The following is a 21,599-nucleotide window of genomic DNA, read 5'->3' as shown; positions in this document are numbered from 1 at the left end:
CACCCATATGTTAACACCATCTCCATGTTTGCTTGTACTGCTAATCTCCCTTATTTATTCTACCCTTGCCCTTAATATTTTCTAAAATAATCTAACATTTACTTTTTATTATTTTAATTGTTTGATGTCTATCTTCTTCCACTAGATTATAAACTCATGGGTGCACAGATTTCTGTTTCTTTTATTCATTGATGTATCCCTAGCATATAGAACTGTATCTGTAACTAGCAGGCTCCCAATAAATATCTGTTGAATAAATAAATGATTCACAGCAGACTTCTTCTTTTAAGGTAAATTCTCTCTCAGAGAATTTCCCTATTCCCTACTTCAGTCTATCAGGTGGCATTTTTGTAAGACCATCCTACCTTGAGGACACAATTTGAGTTCTCTGTTCAGGTGGGTCCTCAACTCCCATGACAATCAGTGCAAGGCAATAGATACTAGAGATGGAATGAGGGGACTCCTTCCCTGGGGCAGATCTGAATTTCAGGTTAAACTCAGCCAGGATGTTTGGTGTTTTAATTTGGGGTTCCCTCAGAGCAGAACCTGAAAAGTATGTGGATGCAGGTAACTCACTTGGGAGGTGATCCCAGGGATCAGGAATGAAGGAGCAGGGAGATGAAGGTAGAGAAGGAAGGAAGATAATGAAGGGTATTGTTATCAAACTGATTACTGCTGTAAGCAACTGGAATTGACTTCTGCTAGAGCCCCACTGGGAAACAGTGTTGAATGTGCCTTGGAATTATTCCTCCACCAGAGAGGAAGCATTTATGTGTCCACTCCTGTCACTCTTTGTTTCAGAGTAACATCCAGAGGTGTTAACTTCCATGCCCACTCTGTGCCATACTCTCAGGCTGCCATATGTGCAGGCTGAGCAAGATGTAGCAGTAACTTGATAAAATCCTTCAGAATGCACAGGAAATGGTCACCACAGCTACTGCTGAAATCACAGGAAGACAGAGGAATGGAGTTGGGGGCACAAAAGCATCAGCTACATTTGGTTACAATAAATTACATTTTAAGAAAAGCTTTAGTATCTCAAGGTCAAACTATTTCTTTTTTTATATTTTTTAAGGTTTTATTTTATTTTTGAGAGAGAGGGAGACACAGAGTGCTAGTGGGGGAGGGGCAGAGAGAGAGGGAGACACAGAATCTGAAGCAGGCTCCAGGCTCTGAGCTGACAGCACAGAGCCTGACGTGGGGCTCGAACTCATGAACCGTGAGATCATGACCTGAGCCGAAGTCGGATGCTCAACCGAATGAGCCACCCAGGCGCCCCTAGGTCAAACTATTTCTATACATTCTATTACTAAGTTTTCATTTTTTATTATGTAAAATGAACTTTGCTAGAAGGACGTGATCCACAATATGCCACACTGAACCAGTAACTGAAAAGAACACTGTCACTCCTTGGACAGAAAGTTAGCTTGCAGTTCTCAATTCACCTTTTCACCAGGAAGGTCACTTGCTGAATTGTGAGAATTCTCCCTCATCCACACTAGCTCTTCCTCCTGGTAATCTTCAGTATATAGGTGAAGGTATTACTCATGATCACTGCTCCTTAAAGGGCAAGGTATGTGTGATATTTCAGCACAAACTGTTTTCTGTCATATCAGACTCTTCTGAGAGCCTCCTCAGAAGACTCATCATTCTCTTTAATTAAAATTGTTGCACCAACTCACCAAAATGCTATGGTATCCAGAAACCATTGCTCTTTGCTCAGAGGAAAACATCTCCAAACAAGGACTTCATCTGAGGACATAGTGTTCTTCATTTTTCCGGAAAATTACAACTAAGTCATTCCCATATTTTAAGGATGCAAGAAGCTTAATAGATACAAAAATGGAAAACATAAAATACCTGCAAAAGGTGCAGAGAGAGGAAGAGCGCAAGAATGCACAAAAAAAAAATCTTCAAAAGTTCACTTCTGGGCAGTATTTATGTTTGGAGGAAGAAAATGCTTAGAAAATATTTATGTCCATAACCACCTAAAATATCATCTTTGGTATTTTTGTATGCAAATCTAACTCTTGAATAAGGAATGTTCCTGACTAGGAGGAAATGCATGGCATGCAGTAGGTATTTAATAGGTGTGTATTTGTTAAAAGCACAAAACATCTTTCAATTTAATTCCTGATTCTACACCTGAGAAAATAACCCTTACTTTAGGCTTGACTTCCCCAAGCATTCTTCATATTTAGGCTCAAGCAATATTGAACAATACATCATGTTCTAGGCAATGTGCTAGATTGCTTCAATCTAAGTTTATCTCATTTAGCCCTCACCTAAACCTACTATTTGGTAGATGAGGAAATTAGAGGTCAGAGAAGTTTCATCTTTTGCTCAAGGTCACATAGCTAGAAAATATATAGTCAAGATTCCAACTGCAAGTTCAGGGAGTGGGTGTTTGTTTGTTTGTTTGTTTGTTTAAAGTCCTGAAATTCTTTTACACTCCTTCCATCAGGAGGGGCTGCTCTAAAACTCCTTGAATCTAGACAGGCTTGTAAGTGCTTTGATCATAAGAGAAATATGAAAATGATGCTTTGTGATTATTTCTGAGACTAGATCATAAATGAAGCTTGACCTGGCTTTCTGGGAGCACTGACATCATTCCAAGGCTTCCTCTTGTGACTTCCCCTCTCAGAACCCAGCCATCATACTGTGAGAAGCCCAAGACACGTGGAGAGCCATGTGTTGATCCTCTGGTCAATAATCCTGCTGAACCCAGCCATTGAGTTAGCCCAGCCCAAACTCTAGACATATGATTCCAGATGATTCCAGCCCCCAACCACTTAAGTTACCCCAAACTAGCTGAGGATCAGTGACAAACCATCCCCATTGTGCCTTGTCTGAATTCCTGAACCCCAGAAGCTGTGACCATAATAAAATGTGGTTGTTATTTATGCCACTAATTTGGAAAGGTTTGTTAAGCAGCAATACTAACTGTAACAGAAACCTTTCCCCAAACTTTAAATATTCAGTGCACTTATAATGACACACAATTCCATAAAGTCCCACAAGCTTATGGAAAGGCCATGAGTGCCACCCAGATCCCTCTAAGCTATAGTGAAGCAGAAAGCAGGGATTGTGGCCCAAACTCTGATCTGGGCTTTGTTTCTAAAGTCTGACCTAGCAATTTCTCACTCCTTCTTATGAGACCTTTCCAGTATCTTTTTCTACCTGGTGCCTGTCTTGGTCACACAAAGCATCCTTTTCCCCTCTGACTTTTGCTAGCACTGAGACTTCTGTGTTCTTTCTTCACAGTTCTCCTTTTATGTCCCTAAAAGCAGGCGAGGCGGGGTCGGGGGGAACCTAGTTTCTCTTGTTCTCAGTCTTAGGACCTAATCAGCAACCATATTTCAGTTGAAATCACTATTTTCCACATATATCCAAGCCCACTCACCCTAGAGGTCTGCTTCCCATTCTCTGAACACTAAGCAGGAGGCCAAGAAGGCATCTATCCTTCTCTCCTTTAGGGTCTTCTTCCCTAGAGAATGTAAGCGCCAGATCAAGGGTCTATTCAGACAGGAAAAGACAGAAAAAAAAAACAGACCTCAGTAATCACTGAGATTTAGTAATAATTTGATTTTATTAAGCCCTTACATTAAACACATGTTGTCATTTTTTTTTAATTTTTTATGTGTATTTATTGAGAGAGAGAGAGAGTGCGCACAGAAGCTGGGAGGGGCATAGAGAAGGAGAGACAGAATCCCAAGTAGGCTCTGTACCATTAGAGCACAGCCCCATGACACGAACTCATGAACAGTGAGGTCATGACCTGAGCTGAGATCAAGAGTGAGAAGCTTAACTGACTGTGCCACCCAGGCACCCCCATGTTGCCATTTTTTTAAATGAAGCGTGTATGGATTGTATTAGAATCTCAATCAGATTAAAACAATCACAGAACCACAGAAACCACAGAAAACACAATTCAAGATAAGTATTCTAACACTTTTCCAAAATAAAAGCAGGGATTTGAGAGGATCTTTCTGTTTTCGAGACTCCGATTAGGAATATCACTTCCCAAAGCACAGCTGGGGCTGAGCCAGGGGGATTTAAGCTTCATATTGGGAGTGTGTGGTTTCTTATCTAAACAGGCTCCAACTTACACCCAGACAAAGTAGGCATATATTCTACATAGTGAGAGCTGAGATGCAATAGAATTTTTCATCCTTAGATACAGAGACCAAGTGCACAGTAGCTAAGGCCTGAAATTCTGCTATCCAAGATTTATTTCTTTGACTTAAGGCTTTGTTCCCCTTTAAAATACAAATATTTTAGGTGCCTCGTTAGCGCAGTAGGTAGCACGTCAGTCTCATAAAATACAAATATTTTATGAGTTAATTAAGGCTTAGCGATAGTGGCAGGTCTTGCTAATTGTCTACCTAATATCCATTTTCCCCATCTTTTCTGGTTACAGAATTCCAATTTGGAGGTCAGGGGTAGCAATGTGAGATTCCATTTCAGCTAGGGTTGGTCATGTGACCCAGCTCTGGTTTCTGAGATATAAGTGGAAATCATTGGGAGGGGCTGTCCAGATGGCTTGTTAAAAAGGGAAGACTTATGAAAACAATGGCTCTTTCCCTTTTCCCTTCTTCCTTCATGAAAGATAAACACAATTAGTGGAGGCACAGCAGCCATACTGCAAAACCAAGGACAAGAGCTACATATTACAAATGGTAGAGCAGGAAGATAAAAGAAGCCTAATTTGTTGATGGCATTACAGAGCCATTTTAATGGTGCCATAGTCAGCCTACCACATCCCAGATGAGGGGCACCCTTTTGAGTTATGGTTCTAGAGATAGGTTTCTTTCTCTAACGGATGCAATGTTACAAAGGTTTGGGAAATCATATGGGGAATGAGTTTTAAGACAAGCAAGAGGCACAGAGAAGTTATGGGCTTTAAGAACTATATGAATAAAAGGTGTTCCTGAAGGACAAAACCTGGAAGTGGAATGTAAGGGGCCCTGAAGATCAGCTTACATCAAAAAAAATGATCTTCTATTAGTGAGAGAAAATAAAGTATTTCTTTATGGTATCTTTATGAAACAGTAACTTTAATGCTCAACATGCTTATGCTTATGGGTGATTTTTCTGGGACAAATTTAGGTGAATCACACTTCTAGTCAAGAAGCTTTCATAAACACCATAGAAGGCCAAAGTTTTCCCTAAATCATGTCTCCTCAGGAACTAGTGAGCTCACTAATAAAAATGATGTTGAATTGCTCTTTTTGTTCTCCTGAAATGCAGTTGTTATTGGCTGGACATTGGCAGTGCATAAGTTGGCAGAAACATTACCTAGGACCACTTAAATTTTTTGCTAAGAGCTTTGTTATTTAAAAGCTAAGATGTCAAATCACTCTAAAGAGAAGAATATGGTCCAATTTTAATCTTTGATATAAAATACTCATGCCAACCTTGATTTCTTTCATGAAGATTTCATGCATAAAATCAAAGACAAGCCAAGGTTTAAAATGGTGGAGAATTTCCTTTAACATTAAATTATCTGTTCTTTGTACTACTTATCTTTTAGGAAAATGTTGCTACAAGTTGTAGGTACTTTTTGTGAAAATCCAGCAAGCAATCAATAGGTGGGAATCAAGTAAGTCATGGTGTTTTCAGTTTAATTCCACAACTGGGGTTGAGCAGTGCTTCTCAAACTATCATGTGAAATACGACTTATCCAGGGCTCTTGTTAAAATACAGGCTCTGATTCAGTTTACCTAGTGCGAGGCCTGAGATTTTGCATTCCTAACAGGCAATGATGATGATACTGATGCTGGTCCATGAACCACACTGTGAGTATCCAGGAAGTAGAGCATGGGCTAACCTGGCTGCTCCTCAGGATCATTTAGAGATCTTGCTAAAAAATTTTTAAATATAAATATAAATAAATAAATAAATAAACAAACAAACAAACCCAAAGTCTTGGGGCACATCCGCCTCTACAAAATCAGAATCTCCGGGAATGACAGGCAGGAGTTTGTATTATTAACCATCTCCCCAGGTGATTCCTATTCAGCCATAAGCTGCACCTGGTCTGCAATGAGTAGAGCAGCATGTCTCAAAGAGTTGCTGTGCACCCCCTAAATCAGAATCGCCTGAGGAGCTTAACAATTGTGCAGATACCTCTCTGCAAGTACCTCCCTTCTGCTGCCTAGGAAGGAGGCAAAGGGTGGAGGGAGTAGAGAAAATAAGGAGATGGTATAAAAAGGGAAATTGATGTCATTTCAACTCCCACCTGGCAGGAGTAGAGAGGGCCAATTCTCCTGGAAGTGACAGCATGGAATGTGCCTCCTGCTGCCTGACCACCTGCACCTCCTTCCTTCTCTTCTTCTCCCTGGCAACTGCCCCAGCCAAAGCTGCCCCTCAGGGGCTGCTGGGGAGCCTGGTTAGAGAGGAAGGAAAGAAATGAAGAGGAAAGAAATAGGGGAGGGGGCCCTGGAACAAAAGGTAAAAGTAAAGAAATTACAAACAGCCTTTAGCTTCTGTTCATATTGCAATTCAATCCAATGTAAATAAATACCTATTTCAATATCTGTACTTGCTGATATAACAATGTATTATCTGGCCAAAAGAGTGCCTTCCAATTGCATAAAATTGTGTCTATGCGTAGAAAAAGGTCTGGAAGACTGTGAACTGTATTCATCTCCAAGTGGTGAAATTTAAGGTACTATTATCCTTACTTCAACATACTAATCTGTACTGTTTGAATGTTTTATGCTAGCTATGAATTATTTTTATAATGAGATAAATAATAGAGCCATTTTCATCTGGGGGAACAAAAACAAGGGTTCACAGTGCTAGCATAGTATAGGAGACAGACTGAAGAGAATACAGGCTTTTCCTTCGGGAAGCTCACAAACTCAGTAGTCAGATGCGTGAATTCTTTCTGAGTTGCAGATCTATGAGGCTAGGTGGCCCCACAATAGATGTCAGGGCTGGACAATGCTGTAAGGAGTGGTATTTCTCCTGAAAGTCCAAGGTGGATTCCAAATGTATATTACTGAATGCAGACATGAATAGGAGTTTTAGTGTATTAAAGGAGAGAAATGTATAAAGGTTAATTAGTATAAGTAGCCCTGGGAGGAAATGTATGGGTCAGAAGGATCTAGAAAAATCAACTGTAATGCTACAGAAAGATAGCATTCTTGTGGCTCTAACAATGAGATGAGCCAAAAGCTTCTGCTAGAGATTAAGCAAGTAAACCTGAGATCTTACCAAAGATGGAACCACTCCTGGTTGCCCTGGGACTTACTCCTCACGGTACTGATATTATAATAGAATTGCCAGATCATAATGAATTAGATGGCAACTAGGCAGGGAACAACGATCTCAGCAGAAGTTTTGTGCATCAGACAAAATATAAGCTCATGAGGGAAGAATCAGGGTTAAACAGGGTCTGCTTACTTGGGAATTTCTTGGGTACTGCCACCCTGTGGCATCTCCCACTGACTTTGTGGTCATGGAAAATAATCAACTAAATGTTTGTGAGCCCACATTACCCCAGTCTCCTGCTTAAAGCATGGGGAGAAAAAGGAAAACAGAGAAAGCAGCCTTGAGGGAGAGGATAAGGTAAAATATTAAATCACACCTAGAATTTTGAAAGCTGGGTCAGGAAAACTCCCTGAAACTCCAAGTTTCTGAACTTAAGCTTTGGCCATCCCCAATCTAAAGAGATTTTTCTTTTTTTTTTTTTTATTTCCTATACCTATTGCTTTCTACTAGTTCAAGCTTCAGCAGGGAGAACTAGTTCATTAAATGGTAAGTATGAGCCTGCATATGAGAACAAAAATGTTAAACCATTATGAGGCACCTTCTTAACAGTGGTTGATAATGCTGAAAAAAGGGAGGACTCTCCACTTTGGGGCTGACTGATGCACTTCACTTCAAACAACTCAGGCACCTTCATCAGTGACTTGGGAGGAAAAGCCTGACGTTCTCATCACACTTTCATTGAGCTAGTTTCCAGCCACTGCACCATCTGCTAAAGCTCAAGAAGATAAAAGAGAAATGTTTCTAGGAGATGGGAATGGGATAAGGAAAGAGGGAATAGGAAGATCCATGTGGAGACAGCTGATTATAATAGTGTCATGACAGGTGAGCCCTGTGGCCAGCTCTGGGTTATTTCCTGCCTTCTCCTGATATTTCCATTGCTTTCTCCTGTATATTCAGCAGACAGAGTTACAAAGGCAGTTATCATGCCTGAAGCTAATTTTTCTGCTAGAAAAACATAGGTAGGATTTCCTAGGTTCTCTGCAGTGACTTTGAAAATATCTGTGATACAGCATCAACAGCTGAAATCGAAAGACATCGCCAGGCCGGGGGAAATGAGTGATCAAAAATAGAAGATGAGAAATAGTCACTGACTTGTTTGCCACCAATGTTAATTACACATGAGTGCTTTTACAGTTAGAAAGAAAGCTGTATTTAGGAAGGTTTCGCCAGTATTGATTATTTCTGTATCTATCAGGGTCTCAGATCCAAAACACCTGAACACCTACCCTGAGGAAGCCGCTAGTTCAGCTCTAACTCTCCAGGCAATGTCAACCTAAAATATCCCTACAGACAGAAATGGTTCTGGTTCAAGATTGTGATCTTCCTTCCTCTTTCTCAGATCCATCAGTAGAGATCTCTGAGAAGATACACAAGGATATTCACCACTTGGCCATTATCTGCCTGCAGATCCATGGTTCTACTAGATCTCTTCCAAAATGAGGTACATAGAGTATACATGCTTGTGGGGAATGTTGGGTGTTAAGCACAACCTCTGTAAACTGAATTATTGTTCATTAATCATTGCTGCAAAGGCCAACATCAAGAGACATTTAGATCCTGGCTACTCAAAGTGTGGTTCCTGAACCAGCAGGAGAGTTGGGGGAGAGGGGAGGGGACTTGTTGGAAATGCAGAATCTCAGGCCCCACCCTAGACCTGCAAAATCAGAATCTGCATTTTAACAAAACCCTCAAGGTGCTCTATGTGGGTTCCTAGGTGTGAGAAGCACTACTCAAGATTCTCTCTCTTGAGGAAGTAATTTTCATCAAGTTCTATTCTTTTTTTTTTTAATGTTTATTTATTTTTGAGACAGAGAGAGACAGAGCATGAATGGGGGAGGGGCAGAGAGAGAGGGAAACACAGAATCGGAAGCAGGCTCCAGGCTCTGAGCCAACAGCCCAGAGCCCGACGCGGGGCTCGAACTCACGGACCGCGAGATCGTGACCTGGCTGAAGTCGGACGCTTAACCGACTACGCCACCCAGGCGCCCCATCAAGTTCTATTCTTAATGGGAAACAGGTTGAGAAGTAAGATACTCAACATAGCTACAAATACTAACCAGGAAAATGTGAACTTTTTCTGAATATTGAAAGCAAGCCAGCAACAACACTTTATAAAAGCTAATATACCCTGTACTGAGAGGTCAAAAGGCAAGTGATACAAGGAGAATGGCTCTAATTATAAAGATGGGTGTTTCAACATGGCCAGTCACTGCACACTGCCCTCTTCCTCTCATGCTTTTCAATCTTTCACTAAAATGTCACATGGATTTTTTGGCAGAATTAGCTCCCAGATTTGCAGTGGGAATTAGACAAGAACATCTTCTCCTTTCTTTCCTTCAAGATGCAGGGATGGGGGCTAGAGCAGGCAACAGGGAGCACTTCTGAGGCCAATAGTAAGCAAAACTGAAACTGGAAAAGGGGTGTCAAGATATGAATGCCAGAAGAAACACAGGAGCACAAAAGTACAAGATGGAGAAGAGTGATGCATTGTCAGGTACCTAGGACCAGAAAGGCAAGAAGTAGTGGGGACTTGACAAGAAACTGAGGGTGGGAGTATGGAATTGTCTCAGGGTGGGGTGGGTGACAGCTCTAGATTAAAACCACTATTTTTGGTTTTATTAGCCAGTGTCTTATAGATGGGCCCAGCTAAAGAACCAGAGGTATATCAGATTTAACATGGGGATTAACTGATGAAAGGGGCTGAGGGAAGTAAGGAGATCAGTTAGTCCAACATCTCTGGACAGGTTGATGGATTTATTTGAAAGGATAGCAGAATGTGATCTTGAAAAGAATAAGCCAGGATAGAATGTTACACAAGGAACTAGACCTCACCAAAAGAGTGAAATAGATATTTTGCTGCCAACATCCTATCTCTGCTCCTGCCTTTCTTCTTCCTGCTCCCTCTGCCAACCTACATTGAAACTGGTTTAATGTCTGTCCAACCAATTCCTTTAAGCCTGTAGGTGTCAACCAATAGATTTGGCATCCTCTTGCAAGAACGTTGAATTTGTGTACTCTTTAAAGACCAAACCACTTCACAAATCCACAACAGTTATGGCCCCTGAATCCACTCAAAGCATGTTTTAGACATCTGTCCCAAGGCCAGATTTGTGTACGTGACATTCTGAAGGATTAAGAAAGAGGACCTCCGTAGCTAGATAGAGGGGCTAAAAGAGATGGATCGCCTGAGTGCTTGAGAAATTGACAAGGTCACTAATAGACGGGGGGCAAAGGAGATAATAGATTTCTACTAAAGTAGTGTTGTTTTATCAAAATCCTTTAGCAATATTGTAATTTATTTTAGGTCTAATCTCAGATTTCTCTTTTGTACTTTTTAGTCTTATCAAGATATTTATAATTTTTCCCAGATAATTATCATACCTCCTTTTGTTCTCCTTGAATTTCATGCCACTCAAATGCCCACCAATTACCCCTAGTTGGTTCACATGCCTTGAATTCCAAGAGAACAGAATTGGCAAGAAACAAGCATCCTCAATATTTAGAGCAGAGAGTGAGTGTTTTTTTTTTAACAATGGTAATTAGAATTTGCTTCTCCTTGTGTACAGTGTAGTTTACCCAATTACAATGAACTATTAATTTGATGAAGGGGGACAAGAAATACTACTCTCTCATTATTTTCTGAAAATCTGTCATCTTTATAAGGTTTTGTTTGTAATACACAGATGGTCCTGGTGGCAGTGCAAAACTGAACTTTGCAGCAGGGGACATATTGGCCAAATGGTACAACTCCTGCTTCATGTGTGCCCTCTACCTTACTTGTCAAATTAGACATGCTAGTAACATCCATAATTACATGTTGCAAGCAGCTGAGCTGTAGTTTGAAGTGTACTTAGACACTAATCAGACTTCAGGGAATCCCTACGAACAATGCATTCAACCTCTTCTAGCCTCTGGTGTGGATGCCAGGCATAGTTTCTTCTATAATGCCAGTATTTTACCTATAATTTCTAATTGTTCCTGATAATTTAGAATGCTTCTTGAAAGGAAAAATAGCAGAAATCTAATCCACAGGTGTTCTGGAGAACCATTTTCCAGTATTACCAACTTTATTTCATGTTACTGCTGTCTTTGCAGGCACACGGTGGGTTGTGCTGTTGGACAATACTTAAGACCTAGAGTATCCTCCAAGATCAGTGTTTCTTAGCTTTACATCTAACCTTTGAGACTCTTTTCTACCCATGGCCCTTCCCAACCCCACCTACTTCTATTTGTGTTGCCATCATGGTGTCCTCTCTAGTGCTCTTATACACATTTATTAAGCACCTATTGTGTGCTTCACACTGTTCTGCAAAGACAAATGATTCCTATCCTCAAGGTGATCACAATAAAATGAATGACACTAATACACGAAGAAATTATTCTAAAACCTGCAGTAATATAGCTGATATAGAATCTGAAGAAGGGAAAACAAACTAGCATGAAGTGTGTGTGTGTGTGTGTGTGTGTGTGTGTCCCCTCATATATACATGTATGTTTTGGAGAGTGGGGGATGTGACAGACACTATCAGTGCACCACACATATCTCCTGGGACCCCTTTGCCATTTTTGTGCACATCAGGTTCAGGCTGCTTTTACTCCCAGCAGCCAGCACTCTGTCTCTTTGTTGAAGGATAGCTCTCAGGCTGCAGGAGCCCATATTGCCTGTGCACATGCACAGAGAGCTGAAGTGTCTGGGAACTTAGTTCGCCAGAGGCAGCACTGTGACTGGCAGGAGTGGGGATTCAGGCACACAAGCCCCTTTGCCCCTGATGAAGATAACTCTGATGTTTATACTACACTGTCTCTAAAAGTCACCCATGGGAAGGAGCCAAGGTTACTCTCCATGGTGAGTTTGCAGTCTGGTTTGTCCTCCTTCCCTTCCCAGACCCACTCCCCAGCCCTCTCTTAGTTTTCCCTCTACTAATAAATGCATGTGAAACCTCATCTCAGGGCCTGCTTCTGGGATACCCAAATTAAGACTGGGAGAGTAAAGGAAAGAAGTCTTCCTTGAGGGTCTATCTAAGCCAGGTCCTGAAGGAATGGAAGAATTTAGCAAGATAAGGGTTTTACCCTGAGGGAAGGTGAAAAGGAAGTGCTATGGAAATAATTTCAGACTACAAAGATGAAAGCATGCAGGTGGAAAACAGCCTAGAATGCACAGGAAAACAGCTACAACCACAACCTGAAGCATAAAGTTTTAGCAAAGGATTGGCCAGTGAAGAGTGGGAAGGCATCACATACTCAAGGGCTTGATGCCCTTGGTGTACTAGAGCCAACTAGCAGCCACTTATTAAATATTCAGAAATTTTCTTATCTGGCTGTTAAACTCTGATAGCTTGAAATTGTCCATGATGGGAGTACTTACACTATGGAAATTGCAAACACTACAAATTAGGGCATTATTAAGAATAGAAGTAGTTTACCAGCACACTACTTTGCTGTGTGAATGAGCTTACTTTTTATTCCATAGGCAGGAATGGGGAAGCCACTGACTTTTTAGCAGTGGAGTGATCTAGTTAGATTTGTATAGCTATGTGGAATTTAGAGAAACAAAAGGGCCCAACCCAAGGCACTAGTGGCAGACTTGGAGTATGGGGAATGGAAAGATGAAGGAGTTTGTCTGATTGGATGTGAGAATTGATAGGCTGACTAGGCAGATGGCTGGGCTAGCCTCCAACAGAGCTAGAGAATATAGAAAGAAAAGTTAATTTGGGCAACAAGTTCATTTCTGAAAACATTGATTTTCAGAATTCTGAGGGATCGGGCAGTCATATATACCTGGATATGGAGCACAGTCATCTGGGAGTCTCCACAGCTCTAGTCACTTAAGTGAATCTTGTGCAGGTGCTGCTAGCCAAATCTATTCTCTCCTCCTGGCTGTGGCAGTCTCTGTTGCTAACCACCTATTCTGTCAGTTTTTACCTGCACACATAACTACTTAGGCCTCAAGTAGAAAGGCCCTTCCTCTGAAGGCAGGGCTGTTCTGGCCAGCCCCTCCTAGGTGATTCCACCTCTTCTGGATTTATAGCTCCCCATCTCAGGCATTGAAAACAAGAGTCTTAAGATGTTACCTAAAATGCTCTTCTTGTGGCCCAACTTGTATCCTTAGTTGACGATCCTGCTTTCCCAAATATGAACTTGGGTCACAGAGTCAGACATTTATTTTCAATTCTCCCTCCTTCCCTCAGGTGACTTTCCACAACACCTGGCCCAACAGATGGAAGACAACCTTGAGTGAGGGATATGATAATTCCTCTCTCTGGAGAATTAACCCCAGGCTCCCAAGTACCTAACTTATCTCCTTTCTAGGACCTAGGGAATCTAAGGAAAGTAGTATTCCTGGAGGCTGACCATGACCTTTCAGTTTCCTGAGGAAGTTTTGACCTTTGCCAGATTCCTTCAGTTCACAACAAATTATTAACCTTTGCTCATGGGTGTAGATTTCAACCAAATTCCATAGGCATTTCAAGCAATTTTTAAATAAAGTGGCATAATAATGTGCTTAATTCCTGGCAGGTCTATCACCTCCAGGCCCCTACCTCAACAGAATTGGAAATGACAAACCAAACACATTTTGAGAATGAATTTTTTTTTTCAACGTTTATTTATTTTGGGGACAGAGAGAGACAGAGCATGAACGGGGGAGGGGCAGAGAGAGAGGGAGACACAGAATCGGAAACAGGCTCCAGGCTCCGAGCCATCAGCCCAGAGCCTGACGCGGGGCTCGAACTCACGGACCGCGAGATCGTGACCTGGCTGAAGTCGGACGCTTAACCGACTGCGCCACCCAGGCGCCCCGAGAATGAATTTTTAAGGCAAACTTTAATGCCTGCCTACTATAAATATATTCATCAAAGGAACCCTCAAACCTGCCATAGAATTGATGCCATTGTATTTAGGTATGAAATAGATCAAGTTTTAAACTAAAAACGTCCAGGCATGTTATCATTTGTTAGATACAATAAAAAAAAAGTGAGTTTGCAAAAGTATGTAGATGACCAGATAACTTGAGTAATGGCTTCATTGTAAAGCTTGAGTGTTACCTTTAATGCTCCTTTTCAATGTAGCACTGACATTTAATCAACCTAAGAAAAGCACAGAGGGAAAAATACTCTAAGAAATGCTTTGTAATCTAGAAGGGTTTCATTTAAGAAACCAAAATCCTGGGGCGCCTGGGTGGCGCAGTCGGTTAAGCGTCTGACTTCAGCCAGGTCACGATCTCGCGGTCCGTGAGTTTGAGCCCTGCGTCGGGCTCTGGGCTGATGGCTCAGAGCCTGGAGCCTATTTCCGATTCTGTGTCTCCTTCTCTCTCTGCCCCTCCCCTGTTCATGCTCTGTCTCTCTCTGTCCCAAAAATAGATAAACGTTGAAAGAAAAAAAAATCCAAAATCCCTACACTAAGCGTATTTATATAAAGAATTTTTCCACTTGAACTTCTACATTGTTTTTAAACATCCAGCAAAAATATTTTTAAAAATTCAACACCTAGCTAGCTTTCAAAATGTAGACCCTGTTTACTTTTATCTCCATACTTAGCTCTAAAATAACTAGATTAATTTTTGCCAACATTTCTCAATACTCTTGCATGGGAGCTAAGATAAATCATGGTACATTTACTCTCAAAGGGTTCCTTTGGTGTTTAGAAATGGAGAGGAGATTTACTCATGAACCATTATCAACATAAATGGAGATTGCCCTTGGGACATAATCATCTGCTTTGTATAAGTAGGATATGGCTACATGACAATAAAAACACAGGATTCACTTAGATAAACATGAAAACTTCAGCATATTTAGAGTTTTTCTATTTAAATATACATTATATTAATTTCTAGACTTTTAATACAAGAAGGTAACTTGGATTGAAATGATTCTCAAAAATATAGTGGTTGAATATTTGAACTTGAATTAAAGGAACTTATTTATCAACTACAAACTTGTTTTTGCCTTACCTTCATTATGTTTATATTAAATAAAGAACAAATTACTATTTCATCATCACATTATATATACCAGCTTAATGAAGACATAAGTTTTCTTTTATTCAAAAATAAAATTAAAAGTTACAAACCAATCCAATACCTAAGATGAATCATTTCATTGGTCAAATTGCATCTTATTTTTTCTTATGTAGAGAATGTTTGAATAAAAGAGGTAGCTATGGCATAGTGAAAAGACCATTGGCTTCAGAGCAAACATAGCTGGACTTGAGGGCTCTTTTTAAATAAATGGACAAGTTAATTGTGTATTTAATTGTGAGCAAATTTCTTTAAATTGTCTTTAAAATTTTTTATATGTAAAATCTTTGAAGATGAATATTTATGTTAATATTTTTAAAGTCACTGGCATGATGCCTAATACATAATAGATGCTCAATAAATAGTAGCTATCCTGCTTGAAAAAAACCAATGGCTCTCCATTGCACTCAAATTAATTAATATGGCCCCAAAGATCTTTCATGATCTGGTGCCCCTTATATCTGATGGCTTTATCTTGTAACATGTCCCTGTTATGCTCTTCACTGGTGGTCTCCAAAGTGAGGTACAGGTACATCAGGGGAGGTATAACACACCCTTTTTGTGCCCTACCTATATCCATCAGACTTTACCACTTTAGGGTGCACCCCCCAATTCTAAAAGGCAATGTCTACATCTCTTTGTCTGGGTACCTTGCCCAAAGTTGCAGAAGGTCACTAAGCCTGTTCATTCAGAAATATGGAAATGAAGATTTGATGCCTCCTTGGAGCAGTCTTCAACCAATGACTGAGGGTTGTTAAATATCCCAGCTTCATCATTTCTCAGGAGGGATAAGTCTGAGACATCTGTCAAGGACCATGAAGGGTCTGAGATTTTACCCTGCCTGCAAACTAGCAGGTTAGCCTGCCACAGTTTCATGGATGCTGGCAGAAGACATGAGTCTCCTGGATCAAAGACAAATGACTTTATGACAGCACAGCAGGCAGCATGAGCATCATGCTCTCATTGGTTTCCCTCGATACCCAAATCTCATGGGGGTGATGTGGAGTGGTCTTGGTGAATACTATGCACATAATGGATCTGCGTCATAGCTGAAGGACCCCAAGCTTAGAAACGCCCAATCTTATAAGGGGCTACTAGCAACACTGCCCAACCTTTGTCCCAGAGAAAGACATTCCCTTTGTTATCCATTCAGGAAACAAATTTTCCCTTTGCCCCTGGATGGAGACATTATCTCTATATTCCAAGGTTGTTTGCTATGCAAACATCCTTGAAGACATAGAACAGGACAAACTATCACAAGATGTATATAGAATATCATGGAGAATTGTCTCCCAACAGTATGCCCTATATCATCATTACACTTACCCAGCAGGACTGAGCTTCATAATTGTAACTCACTTGATAATGTTCCCTTGATTGTCTTCCTTACCTCCTCTAATTTCTCCACTCTCAAACAGTGTTTCATGAGATCATCTAAATAAATGACTTGCAGATACCTGAACAAAATTGGAATGCTATTGGGAAGGAAGAAAACATAAAATGGATGATGGATCAGTCACCAACAAAGTCCACTAAACCTTACTTAAATTTCTTCTGCAGGAGTTAGAAGCATTTACTTTAGGCATTCTAGTTGAGCTAGCCTAAGAAAGTAAACAGAACTCTCTTGCATTAATTCAAAATATAATTGAAATGCATCTTGCAGGGTTGCCTGAGCAACTGATTAAATTACCTCATTGGCATAAACTGCTAAGAAATTCACTGGTCCCAATCATTACCCAATAAGATGACCCTATCAAGGAAGAAAATGGACTTCATGACATATTCTGTTATATATGTTCAGAATAGAGTTCAGTGATCCTGCCATCACTCAAGAGAAAACAAGATTTATTTACTCATTGTAAACAGTAGGATTTTCTTTATTTTTGAGCCACGATGGTAGGATTCACTTTAATTGCACATAGATAAAATCCAGAAACACCATGTTTTTCGGGGATAGCTATAGCTATGGTCACAAACCAAAATAAAGGTGTTTTCAGTTCCCCAAGATGACATCTAGCTTTCTCAACTTCCAGTTTGCATCCCTTTTACATCCTTCAGGTTTAGTCAAGATGTTCTAAATGACAAGGTCTATTCTGGGAAAAGCTTCATAAAACTGCTAGAGGACAGTTATTTTCTAGTCCATTCTCTCTCGAAGTGTGGTCTCTGGACCAGCAGCTTCATCACCTGGAGGGAGATTCTCAGGCCCCACACAGACCTAAAAAATTGGAAACTCTGGGGGTGAGGCTTAGCCTCTCTTTAACAAGTCTTCCACATGATTCTAACACACACTCAAGTGTGAGAACCACTGCTTTAGAGTCTGCCTCCAGAGTCCCAATTCCAGTAAGGAATTTCATGGCTTCTTAGTCAAGGAAAACAGGCAGCTTGATCATAAAAAACCAGCCTTCGATTGTGCAGAGGGTGGATTATCTCAGAGATCATATATATTAAAGTCAGTGAACTAGAACATGGACGTTGAATCATCCAGTTTTTACCTCCTCCCTTTAACGAGCACTTTGTTTTAATTTTAGTTTTGGTGTTTTGGCTTTTTTTGTGTTTTAGAAAAGTGACATCATCCTCATTTCATAAAGTGATATTCACATCTTGAAAAAGGGCTTTCCTGATTAACCCCATCCCCTTTTGATATGACATTTTATTCTGTGACTCGGTCTCCTTTTAAGATTTACATATTTGTTTTGCATGGCATTAATCTGCTTTCAAGCCACATGCTTTGAAAATACTCTCTGAGTAGGTTACATCCATCTGTCAGACCAGAGCTAATGGGCACAGACCATGATTTTATCTCATCTCCTTGGAATTTATTGTCTCCATGTCTATGTAGGTCAGTGGTGTGCCAATGATGTGTGTGTGTGTGTGTGTGTGTGTATGTGTTTGTGTGTTGACACTATAAAGTGTTAAAGGTTGAAGATGAACTATTCAAATTGTCCTTAAGCCATGCATTCAGGATCAAATTTCTGCAGATTCCCCACTGTCTTCACAATGCCCAACCTTCATCATCAGCAGTGAATGAAATACACTTAAGAACTCAATGAGGCAAATTTTCTTCCAACTGACTTGCCAAAAGAAAAAGCCAGCTCCTGTGTGGTGGCCACACACCAAGATCTGGAGCACTACTGCATTGGTGAGGCTAGGGTGACCAAACCATCCCAGTTTTCCCAGAGATGTGCACTTTCCTGGGCTGTGAGACTTGCAGTGCTAAAACTGGACTGTCCTGGGTAAACTGGAATAGTTGGTCACCTTGGCTGAGGCATCTAAGTCAGAAAACAATTACAAAGAGTTAGTAGGCTCAGCTTTCACATCATACCCTGCTCACTACTCAGGCCAAAAATCCAAAGAGACAATACCATTGATGAGGTTTTGGAGTGGTGGGGGGTCCGGAACCAACAGCCAAGAAAGAATTCTTTAGACATCTTTGGTGCAAAAATGGTGATTTTTATTAAAGCGTGGGGACAGGACTCGTGGTCAGGAAGAGCTGCACCAGACACTGTGGAGAGACTGGTTATATACTTGGGAGTTGGGGGAGGTAAAGTCTTGGGGAAGTTTCCAAAGAGGTTTCCATATGCTAAAGAAGACTCACAAGATACTGGAGGCCTAGCTATTGTCCAGCTAAGGTTGTTTTTCCCTCTAGCAAAGCATTAACACTAAGAACAGTGGTGAGTTCGTGGAGTTGTACTCTGCCTGTCTCAAGTATTTGTCAATGGGCCGCAGGTTATAAGGAAATTTAGTTCTATCTGCCATTTCCTTCTTGCCTTTGTTTCCCACATCACCATGCAACATGATGAGACCTTCTCAATTCTCTAATGCCTCCAGGGTACCCTGTGAAAAACTGTAGAGTGTGTAACATATTCAGATCCCCCACCATCCCCATTTTACAGCTTTTTCATATCCCTGCCCTTCAAGTGGCCCCCAGTCTCTGGCCTTCCACCTCTTGCCTCCTTGCCCCCACCAATACCAAACCTTGCACACAAGAGATTTCGTCCACATGAAGTTACAAACACTGATTAATAGAGCGGTAGTTCTCAAACCTCACCACATGTTACTCTTTTCTTAATTTTTTTTTCACGTTTATTTATTTTTGAGAGAGAGAGAGAGAGAGTGAGCAGGGGAGGGGCAGAGAGAGAAGAAGACACAGAATCCGAAGCAGGCTCCAGGCTCTCAGCTGTCAGCACAGAGCCCAACACGGGGCTCGAAATGACACACTGCGAGGTCATGACCTTACCTGAAGTCCAACGCTTAATGGACTGAGCCACCCAGGCGCCCCCTCACCACATGTTAAAAGCATTTAGGGTGGGTGCACCTGGGTGGCTCAGTCAGTTAAGCATCCAACTCTTAATTTTAACTCAGGTCACGATCTCACATTTCATGAGTTTGAGCCCCACTGCTAACATAGAGCCTGCTTGGGACTCTCTCTCTCTCTCTCTCTCTCTCTCTCTCTCTCTCCCCCCCCCCCCCGTTTCTCCCTCTCAAACATTTAAAAAAATTTTAAAGGTTTTCATAAAACTACAATAACAAAAAAAAAAACACATTTAGGGTGTTTTTTGAAAGCACTAATGCCTGGACACTACCAGCTAAAATACAGACTTAATTGATCTTAGGCAGATTCAGGCATTGGTATTTTTTAAAAGTTCCCTTGATGACTCTGATCAGCAGCTAGATTCAAGTACTACTGGTTTGAGACATGTATTCTCAAATGTGGTTGTACATTGGAATCACCTGGGAAGTTTCAATAACTAGTTAAATCTAGGTCCCACCCCCAGAGAGGCTCATTTAATTGGTCTTGGGCACAGTCTGTACTTCTGGATTGGTAAAAACTCCCCAGGAGATTCTAATATGCAGCCAAGTTTGAGAACCCTGATCTGGCCTTGCCACTCAAAGTGTGGACTCTGCATTAGCAACTTAGGGCCCCACCTGGAAGCTAGTTAGAATGTAGACTCCTGGGCCCCACCCTAGGCCTCCTGAAACCTAATCTACAGTTTAACATTATCACCCAGGTAATTGACATGTATGTTAGTTTCAGAAGCTCTGGTTTAGAGTTTTACCCTCCCCCAAAGCATTTAACAAGAAACAAGAATCTTAACCAAAAGAATTCTCTTGCATGAATTTTAGCCATCAGACAAAAGGTACAAAAGCATTTTGGTGAAAGGAGGGTTCCCCCAGTCCTCTGAGTCATGTCCCCAGAAGCAGTCACCTACTCCTCCTACTCATAAGAACATTCTGGTGTTATTAAATGTCAGCTGCAGAAATACATCTGGCTCTGAATCAGCCAAGGGGAAAACAGACACTGTGGAGGGTTGTCGCTGGTGTGCGTGCTTCCTGGAAATGGCTGGCAGAGTTCAGGAACTGGAACCGATATGAAAGTTATCCAGGAGCACTGTTATTTAAAAAAAAGAAGAAAGATTTGAGGAAAATGAGCACTGTCCCACATGGAAAGTAGAGTATGAGTGTAGGGGTGGGGTAGGTGAGTGACAAAAGAATAGCATTATAGACATTGAAATTAACCCAAATTCAAAAGATACTAAAACAAGAGCCAAAGCAGAAAATGTTAATGATCTTTACTTAGTTTAATAATGATTAAACATTATTTAGTTTAATTCCTTTGTTTTATACTGAGCAGACTTGAAGGGTTCCCAAACATCTGAGCTGTACCTTCAGTATAATGTAGTCCCATTCACCCCTTCCGTGTTCAGACTTGTTCAGAATTATACCCCATTATCCATATGGACTGGTGAGGGGTGAAAATGAAAAGGACTGCTTTGAATCACCCTGCAGTGGCTTTTAGAATAAGACCCCACAAAGGACCAAGGGCTGGCTAAGTTTTCTATGGAACCAGGAACAGGGAAAGGGATGTCTAAAGAACTGAATATACCACCCAGTTTGGTCTTCAGGAGAGGCCTCCTTCTGGGCCAAGTATACAAATTCTTGTACTCAAGTTCCAAACACAGAATAGTTGGCACAATTCATTCCAGGTTCTTAAGTATCTCAGTAGTAGTGAAGAGGAAAAGGCCGACTCAGATTAGTCAAACAGGAGGCTGTTATACTGAATCCTAGCAGCGTGTGCAATGAATTTCACAAGGAGCAAAAGCAGTATCAACTCCATATATGCAAGAATCCAAGGAATAATGGACACCACATTGGAGCTACCAGTGATAACTTGAAGGCAGGATGCTTTAAAAACCCAACTTAAATAAATAAATAAATAAATAAATAAATAAATAAATAAATAAATAAAATTGTTTAGGGGCCACAAAAGAGGGAGTTTGAACCTGTCAATTTAAATATATCTGAG

This window comes from Felis catus, chromosome X (genome assembly GCF_018350175.1).
Source record: "Felis catus isolate Fca126 chromosome X, F.catus_Fca126_mat1.0, whole genome shotgun sequence".
Taxonomy (NCBI): domain Eukaryota; kingdom Metazoa; phylum Chordata; class Mammalia; order Carnivora; family Felidae; genus Felis; species Felis catus.
This window is presented reverse-complemented; position numbering follows the sequence as displayed.